The sequence below is a fragment of the Molossus molossus genome, unplaced genomic scaffold (genome assembly GCF_014108415.1).
Source record: "Molossus molossus isolate mMolMol1 unplaced genomic scaffold, mMolMol1.p scaffold_m16_p_10, whole genome shotgun sequence".
NCBI classification, from domain to species: Eukaryota; Metazoa; Chordata; class Mammalia; order Chiroptera; family Molossidae; genus Molossus; species Molossus molossus.
Genome location: NW_023425345.1, coordinates 94,543,409 through 94,553,089, shown reverse-complemented (window position 1 = coordinate 94,553,089; position 9,681 = coordinate 94,543,409). Strand labels below are relative to the sequence as shown.

General features: G+C 44.6%; 1 long non-coding RNA gene across 1 annotated transcript; it reads left to right on the top strand.

The window, feature by feature from the left end:
• The first annotated feature begins 2,323 nt into the window (after nucleotides 1-2,323).
• On the top strand, nucleotides 2,324-6,107 carry LOC118624265. Its single transcript, XR_004958349.1, has 3 exons — nucleotides 2,324-2,504; nucleotides 2,935-3,031; nucleotides 5,412-6,107. It is a non-coding gene; the product is annotated as an uncharacterized LOC118624265 (long non-coding RNA).
• The last annotated feature ends 3,574 nt before the right edge of the window (nucleotides 6,108-9,681 follow it).

The window sequence follows — 9,681 nt, the reverse complement described above, 5'->3', positions numbered from 1 at the left end:
TTTGATTTCCGATCAGGGCACATGCCCAGGTTGTGTGCCCAGTCCCCAGTGGGGGGCATGCAGGAGGCAGCCAATCAATGTTCTCTCTCATTGATGTTTCTATCTCTCTCTCTCCCTGTTTCTATTTTTCTCCCCTTCTTCCTTCTTCTCTCTCTAAAAATCAATAAAGAAAAAAAATATTTTTAAAACAAAAAACATAAGGAGATACAAATTTACACCCACTACAATGACTATAATTTAAAAACAAAACAAAACATAAAATAGCAAGTGTTAGTGAGGATGTGGAAAAATTGAAACCCTCATGCACTGCTGGTAGTAATCTAAAATCACATAGCCACTGTGGAGAACAGTCTGGCAGTTTCTCAAAAAATTAATATGGCATTGCCATATAACCCACCAATATTTCTAGGTTTAAACCAAAGAGAATTAGTATGTTCACACAAAAACATATATATGAGTGTTCATTGTAGAATTATTTGTAAGACCCAAAAAGTATAAAGAACTCAAATATTTATCAATTGATAAGTGGGTAAACAAAATGGGATATTAATAAAATGGAATCTTATTTGGCCATAAAAAGGAATGAGGTATTAATAAATGCTACAACATGAGGGAACTTAGAAAACATTCTGCTAAGTGAAAGAAGCCAGATGTAAACAGCTGCATATACTATGATTTCATTTATATGAAATGTCCAGAACAAGTAAATCCATAGAGACAGAAAGTAGATCAGTGGTTGCCTGCCCTAGCCAGTATGGCTTAGCGGTTAGAGTGTCAGCCTGAGGACCAAATGGTCAAGAGTTCAATTCCCAGTCAGGGGCATGTGCCTGGGTTGCAGGTTCAATTCCTGGCCCCCATCATGCGGGAGGCAACCAACTGACACATCAGTGTTTCTCTCTCTCTCCCTCCCTCCCTTCCACTCTATCTAAAAGTCAATGGGAAAATATCCTTGGGAGAGGATTAACAACAACAGCAACAAAAAGACTAGTGGTTGCCAGAGACTGGGGAAGAAAAGAATAGAGAATGACTGCTAAAGGGTATGGGATTCCTTTGGGGAGTAAAATGAACATGTTCTAGAATTAGATGGTGATGATGGGTGTACAACCTTGTGACTATACTAAGAACCACTGAAATGGACACTTTAAAATGGTGATTTATGTATGGTATATGAATTATATCTCAAAAAACAAATATCATTAAAATAAAAGAAAAATAAAAAAAATCTCAATAAAAACAAACATCAACAGAAAAGATGTATGATATATCTTACCATGTCAAAGCAGGAAGAGATCTTAAATATCATCTAGTCTACCTTGATCATTTTAGAGAGAAAGAAACTGAGGCCCAGAAGAGGGAAGTGACTTTTTAAAAATCTTTGTTGTTGAAAATATTACAGATTTCCCCCCTTTTTTCCTCCACTGATCAGCACCCCCTCCCCAGTAAGTGACTTTTAAAAATTGACACAGCTAGTCTGCTGCAGGGTGAGCTGGGGGTCCAGGACCTCTCCAATCTAATTTCACCTACACCCTTACCCACTTTCACCCCTCCCAGATTATTTTGAAATGTGTCTCAGATATCATATTATTCATACATAAATACTGTAGTATGTGTATGTTGTCATTTTTTTTATCCTCACCCGAGAACATATTTTTTTTTTTGCATAGAGCGAGATGGAGAGAGAGAGGAAGAAAGAGAGAGAGAAACATCGATGTGAGAGAGATACATAGACTGGTTGCTACCCCCACGACCCCCACAAGGGCGGGGACAAACTGCAACCGAGGTACATGCCCTTAGTAGGAACCAAACCTGGGTCTCTCTGGTCTGTGGGCTGATGCTCTAACCACTGAGCGAACTGGCCAGGGCTGTTTTCATATTTTTATTAAGCTGATGAGAACAGATACTGTTATAACCTAGTAATTCTCCATCTGCTAGAAGAAGGAACCTCTCCTGGGTTCCTTGAGCCCGAGTTGTTTTTGCAAAAATTCTTGAAGAGGAAGGTATGCATCAGCCATGACCACAAGGGTATTGACCATGAGCTTAACTAATCAGGAGATGCCAGACGGGGCGATGAGACATTCAAGGCTAGGGTCTAGTAAATGTTAAGAAATATAAAATAAACAACTTGTGCAGTTACTAACTGCTGATATATGCTTCTGTACACGTAGCTTGCTTGCTCTGCTAAACTCTTGAGTAACCCCTGTCCTATATAAGCAACCCTCCCCCTGAGCTCGGGGCTGCAGTTCTCCTCTGTGTAGGTTGGCTGCAGTCCCTGCGCAGGTAATAAAACTCCTAATATTCGAAATTACTTTGTGTCCGAGTGAGGTTGATTCTCCTGGGTTACAACATTTGGAGGCCCCAGTGAGATCAACCGCAAGGTCCCCCTTTTCTGTGGGGTCGACCTCCTCAGACTACGCAGAGGGCTGCCTCCTTGCCCTCCGCACCTACATTCGTTCTGGCTTTCGATTCAGCTAATTCGGACTAGGACTTCGGCCTCGAGGATCTGGGTAAGGGATTTCCCTTCCGTCTGTTTCGGTAGCTCCGGAGCGTTCTGGGATTGTTGCGGGCGGGACGCCGCTCAACCGCACTTCCCCCTCAGGGTCGGGACGCCGACTCCTGACCTGGGAAACCGGTGGGTTTCCATCGGTTCTGAAATTGGTACCAGTCTGTTTTAATCTGGCACTTTCGGGTGCATCTGGCACTTTCGGGTGCATCTGGCACTTTCGGGTGCAGGAAACCAGTGGGTTTCCATCTGGCACTTTCAGGTGCGTCTGTTCTGAAATTAGTATTTTGTGTCTTGACCGCAGTTGTCTGTCTATTTGTGTTCCGTGTTCTTGCTGCTCTAACTGTTTTGCTTTCGGTAGGATGGGACAAGGAAATTCTTCCCCCCAGACTCCCCTGAAATGTGTGCTTGCTAACTTTTCTGATTTCTTTAAGCGCTCCTGTGACTATGAAAAAGCCTGAGATCCTGGTTTCCTGAGAACACTCTGTGAACTTGAATAGCCTGCCTAAGGGGTTAATTGGCCACCTGAAGGTAGTTTCAATTTGCAATTGGCTTTTACAGTCCAGTAGAAAATATACAGGAGCCCTGGTCACCTGGATCAAATGCCATATATTGATATTTGGATTGACATAACTACTGACAAACCCAATTATAGTAAGAAATGTCAGTATCCAGAGGTTCAAATGAAAGGAAGCACCTCGAACCTGAGTTTGCCTATTTTGGGTTCTTATTACAGAAAAGCTAGAAGATGAATTTGGATCTGGTAATGATCTAACCCAATGTCTGAATAGATATGGATACATTCAGATGTACTGGCTTCCTTGTAGTGAGGTCTCAATGCCTCTCTACAAGGCTTATTGACATTCTCACAGGCAAAGTGTTTAACCATTGAAGTGCCAGCCTGGTCCAGCTGCAGAAAGGGGCATATTCTTTCCATGCCAGCCTGGGCTGCTCCTCCGCAGCGGGTATAGTAGCAACTAGTTTCCAATAGGCTTCTCTGAACTTTAGGGAGTTAAATATAGGGATCCCAGGCACGGGTACAAAGTGCTCTTGGAGAGTTAAAAAACACTCTGCCCCGCATAAACATGTGTTAGGATGTTGCCCCCCTTTCCTGCATCCTTTTGTAAACCTGGGGTCAGGGGAAATGTTCCCATTCCTCTGACTGTGGTACTGTTGGGGGAAGGGCTTCCTTAGACACTTTTCACCGTGTTCTCCTGTTAGGCCTATTGGCCCAACTGGCTGAATTAGCAAAGGTAGTAATAGCAGATTTAAGGGAAACAGGGCACACAGAATAGGGTCACCCTAGGAAGGGAAACATGAGGAAGGGTCAGGATAGCAGGCATAGGTCCCAGTTAGAGATAGAAAAGACAAGGGCAAAGTCAGGTGTAGAGGAACAAAATGAAAAGCCGTCCTTAATTTAGGAAAATGACAGGGCTAGGGCTCCTTCAGCTGAGCCCTCCGGAGCCCAGAATAATACAAGACAATAGGGAACAAACTAGTTAGTTTCTTGGTAGATACTGGTGCAGCAGACTCAGTCCTGACTGAGCCAATGAGACCCTAACCTACCCCTAGACTTCAAAGAGGACTATGGACCTTGGGGAAAATACTGTGACTCATTTGTTTCTGTTCCTGCCGGAATGCCCATATCCCCTACTCAGACATGATCTCCTCCAGAGATCATTCAATTGCTGGCCACTGCCACTCCAGGCCAGCCCTCGCATCAAGTTCCCCAGGATATTGCCATCAATCCTGCCAGCCTGCCTCCAGATGATGACCCGGAGAAACCTCTGCAGGACGGCCTGGGGGAAATCGGCACTGCAGACTGCCGCCCAGACCTCAAGGATGACCCACTGCCATCATCAGATGAGGTATTGTTCACGGACGGGAGCAGCTATGTCCAGGAAGATATCAGGTATGCTGGGACAGCAGTAGTAACTCTGGACCGTATCATTTGGTCTCAGTCATTAAACAGAGGAACTTCAGTCCAAGGGGCTGAACTCATAGCCCTAATCCAGGCTCTCTGATGGGGCAAGAGGAAACCGTGGTGCAAATAAGGAAGCTCGACAGATGGCCCTAAAACCAGTGGGGACCTATCCAGATACCAGTCACCTTGCCAAACACAAGTTTGCCTCTGACTCCTACTTACACTAGGTCAGAAAATGACTTAGCCAAGCAGAAAACAAGCCATGAAGAAAAGCAACGGATAGTAGACACTGCCTGATGGGAGGTTATTAATCCCAGAGGCTCTAGGTCGGACTTTGGTCAACCAGCTGCACCAGACTACCCACTTAGGTTACGCCAAGCTTACTGAACTCCTGAGAGGCAGGCAATGTCCAATAAGGTCACAGGGAAAAGGAGAAGGCAGAAGGAAGCAGGGATGTGTAGGTCTAAGTAGGGAGAGGAGGAGAAAAGCTAGGGGATGTGCAGACAGTAGATAGATTAAGCAAGCTCTCAGGTTCATGTCAGGGGAGGGACTAAGAAAGTCGCAGAGGGTCTGTGTAAGTTGAAGAAGGATTGTGTAAGTCGCAGAGGGTCTGTGTAAGTTATAGACAGGAAAGAAATAAAAAGAGAAGGATTATTCAGAGGAAATAAAAAGATAAGGAAAGATAAAAGAAAGGGACATACATATTACAGGAAGACAGGACATTGGAAGAATACTCCAAGAAGGGAAGAAGATAGGACACTGAGAGGGGAGAGCTTGCCCCTAGTAATACAATAACAGTCTAGGATGTAATAAAGAGAGTAACAGGTTTAGGCTACTCCTGACCCTTAGATCAGACAATGGCTCCACCTTAATAGCAAAGATATCACAGAATAGCTTTAAGGGGTTACCTTAAAGGAAACCTTAACCAAATTTACTTTAGAAACCGGTGAAAACTGGACCACTCTGCTCCCCCTCGCCCTCTTACAGTTCTTACAGGCCCTGCAGTCTGCCCAGAAGGCCATGCATAAACACATCTGCGATGCCCTGCCTGTGCCCACCTCAAACCCTGTGCACCCGTTCCAGCTCAGGGATTCGGTATAGGTAAAGAAATTCACCACCCAGAGACTAAGTCTGGCCTGGAAGGGACCATACACTGTCATCCTGCCCGCACCAACGGCTGTCAAGGTCAACGGCATCCTGGTCTGGCTGCACCATTCCTGGCTGAAGGCGGAAAAAGCGGAATGGACAGTGCAGGCCTCTCCAGATCCTTAAGAATGAGACTCTTGCATTTATCAGGACTCTAATTCTTCTAATTATAACTGTACAGGGGAATCTTTATAGATCTGTACTCCAGTAGAACTGGGAACTTAGAAATAGGATATTGGAAGAAATTTTAAGAGATGTCACCACAAAGGGGATGTAATAACTCCATTCTGACCCTCAGTTACTACACGTACACACCCTAGCAGACTTTCTTTGTAAACATAAGGGCCTTGAGAAACCCAAAGAAAAATATAAAGATAAGGGGTTAATAATGGCCTTGGGGAACTCAGAGGAACCATGAGAAAAACGAGATTAATAGCTGCCCTGACAAAACAAGCTCCTCTCTCCCCCTTCTCTGTATCAGCCCCCTCTTAACGGTGCCAAAAGCGGCGCCAAGAGAATGTAGTTTTTTTTCTACAGTTTGTGCCTTTAAAAGCAGGCAACAAAGAAGGCAGGTTGCTGAGGATTTGGGGAATGCCCCCCCCCCCAGCCCGCCCAAGTAATAAAGTGCTCCTTTACAATTCCGCTGTGCGTCTCTAGTTATCTCGCTGACACCTTACAGCATTTAGAGCACTAAGGGAACCTTGCTGTTTTTATACCAATAGATAGGAGTCATCAGAGGGAATATTCAGGTTCTTAGGAAGCGCCTCGCAGAACAGGCCAGAAGCGAAGAGGCCTCTAGTAGCGAGTTCGAAGGCCTTTGTAACTGGTCCCCCTGGCTCACTACTCTTCTCTCTGCTCTAGCAGGCCCCCTCATACTCCTATTTCTAGGACTATTTCTGTGGACCTATAATGATAAACAAATTAACAACTTTCATAAGAGAGAGGGTCCAATCTGTCAAATTATTAGTCCTGGCCTCTCATTACCAAAGGTTGCCATTAGATCAAAGATTTGATCTGTACATAAAACCAGTGGGGAATGTTATAACCCAGTAATTCTCCATCTGCTAGAAGAAGGAACCTCTCCTGGGTTCCTTGAACCCGAGTTGTTTTTGCAAAAATTCTTGAAGAGGAAGGTATGCATCAGCCATGACCACAAGGGTATTGACCATGAGCTTAACTGATCAGGAGATGCCAGACGGGGCAATGAGACATTCAAGGCTAGGGTCTAGTAAATGTTAAGAAATATAGAATAAACAACTTGTGAAATAAACAACAGCAGTTACTAACTGCTGATATCTGCTTCTGTACACGTAGCTTGCTTGCTCTGCTAAACTCTTGAGTGACCCCTGTCCTATATAAGCAACCCTCCCCCTGAGCTCGGGGCTGCAGTTCTCCTCTGTGTAGGTTGGCTGCAGTCCCTGCGCAGGTAATAAAGCTCCTAATATTCAAAATTACTTGATGTCTGAGTGAGGATGACTCTCCTGGGTTACGACAATACTACACTTGATTTTATCCAAAAGGCCAAAAAGCGATTGTTGTCATATTTTTTAAAAATGTTTTTCTTTATTGATTTGAGAGAGAGAGAAAGGGAGAGGGAGAGAGAGATAGAAACATCAATGAGAGAGAACATTGATTGGCCGCCTCCTGCATGCCCCACACTGGGGATCAGGCCCACAACCTGGGCATGTGTCCTGACCGGGAATCAAACTGGCCTCTTGGTGCATGGGTCGATGCTCAACCACTGAGCCACACTGGCTGGGCTTTTAAAGAAGAGCAATCTATAATTTTGGTCCAATGTCATCTATGTTATATAAATAGTCCCTGCTAAGATAAGAATTTTATTGGAGCCATGCACCTGCTCCATGGAGGGACACTCACTATGTTTGCTCTCCACTCTCCCATTTCTAGAATCTAACAAAATTGATCCACATTTTCAGATTTTCCTGTCTTCACGATTTCAACTCCAGAATAGGATTCAAGTAGGTTAGCTAGATAATAGATGATAGATAAATATATAGATAGATCTCTCCACATACATAATTTCAGAGACAGTGAAAAGTTGGAAGCAATAATCCAATCCAAACAGGATCCCTGAACTTTTCTTGTCTCTGGTTGGCTTTACCCTGCATGCAGGCTACGTTGCCAAGGGCAAGATGGCTGTTAGCTGTCCCTGTCTTACTTTCTCCAAGCTTAGCAGTCCTAATGGACACAGACCATTTTTTCCAGGTAACCTTAGTTTTAAAAAAAAGTCTAAGAAAGGCTCTGATTGGTCTGAACCAGCCACCACAAACAGAGAGGACAGCATCCTCTGACTGGCCAGGCTAGGTCACATACTCACACTTTATTTTTTACTCCTTACCTGAAGATCTTTTTATCTTTTTAAATTTTTTTTCTTTATTGATTTTTAGAGAGAGAGAAAAGGAGGGGGAGAGAAAGATAGAAACGGTGATGAGAGGAAATATTGATTGGCCACCTTCTGCATGCCCACCACTGGGGACTGGGCACACTACCTGGGCATGTGCCCTGACTGGGAATTAAACCGACGACCTCTTGGTGCATGGGTCGATGATCAACCACTGAGCCACACTGGCCAGGCTCACCTGAGGATCTTTTTACATTGCTTTTCTTAGAGAGAGTAGAAAGGAGGGAGGGGCAGAGAGAGAGAGAGAGAGAAACATCGATGTGAGAGAGAGAGAGACATCAATTGGTTGCCTCCTGCACGACTCTGACCAGTGCCAGGAATTGAACCCACAACGCTTTGTTTTGAGAGCCAGTGCTCTAACTGCTGAGCCAAACCAGCCAAGGCTGATTGAATTTTTTGAGAGAGAAAAAGAGATAGAAACATCAATTTGTTGTTACACTTATGTATTCATTGGTTGCTGCTTCTTTTTTTTTTTTTTTTTTGAGGAACGTTATTTATCCATTTTTATTTTTGTCCCCATCACCATTTATCTCCTCTATGCATTCTTCCACCTCCACCCAACCCCTTCTTTCTATTGGTTGCTTCTTGTATGTGCCCTGACTGGAGTTCGAACCCGAAACCGTGCTGTATTGGAATGGCACTCTAACCAACTGAGCTACCTGGCAGGGCCTCCTAACACTTTCTTATCTGAGGGTTAAGGGGGAGACGTGGTCAACTTTGGTAGCCTCACCAGGATCACACAAAACTAGTGAGAGGTGGCTAAAGGAACCAATCCCCGGCACACAGCACTACAGCCTCTGATCTCGACAGGAAACTAGAAGCCTAAACAAGGAAACCAAGTGAAAACCCAGCCCAATGGTGTCAACATGAGAGTACCAGAGAGGCAACAGCAGGCCCTCTGGGAACTGGAGTGACAGCTATCGAGGAAGTAAGAAATGTCCAAACCTGTAGAAAATTTTTATGAGTTTATCTGGTCAAATAGAGGTTATGCCTATAAATAGAGAGAGCAAGATCTCATCAGACTAAGAAAAACGCTTCTTAGAAGTTGACAGTTTGCAGCTTCTTTTATGTATTTGGAATGAAGGTGGGAATGAAGGTGAAAGGGACACATCGAGTGGCTGCCTCCCGCACGACCCAACCAGGGCCAGGAACAAACTGCAACCAAGGTACATGCCCCCAGAGGGAACCGAACCCGGGTCTCTCTGGAACGCAGGCCGACGCTCTAACTGCTGAGCCAAACCGGCCGGGGCTATTCATTGACTTTTAGATAGAATGGAAGGAAGGGAGGGAGAGAGAGAGAGAGAAACATCGACATGAAAGAGACACATTGACTGGCTGCCTCCCGCATGACCCCAACCAGGGCTGGGGATCAAACCTTCACCAGGAATCGAAGCTGTGACCCTTTGGTTCACGGGTTGGCAGTTAATCGCTGAGCCAAACTGGCTAGGGTCTGTGTAGTTTTTATTCCTACACTTGATCTTAGCCAAAAGGCCAAGAAGTGATGATGTACTTTTTATTCCTGTACATAATGGGTCTGGGATGGGCCTTGTGAAGACCTGGAGCTCTAGAAACATTCAGCTTTAGGATCTAGAAAACATAATGGGAGGAGAAACAATGTCTTTTTAGCTGTATTGATAAGCTTAAAATGTTTTTTAAAAGGTGAAAAAGTAAGCACATCTAAATCTCAGG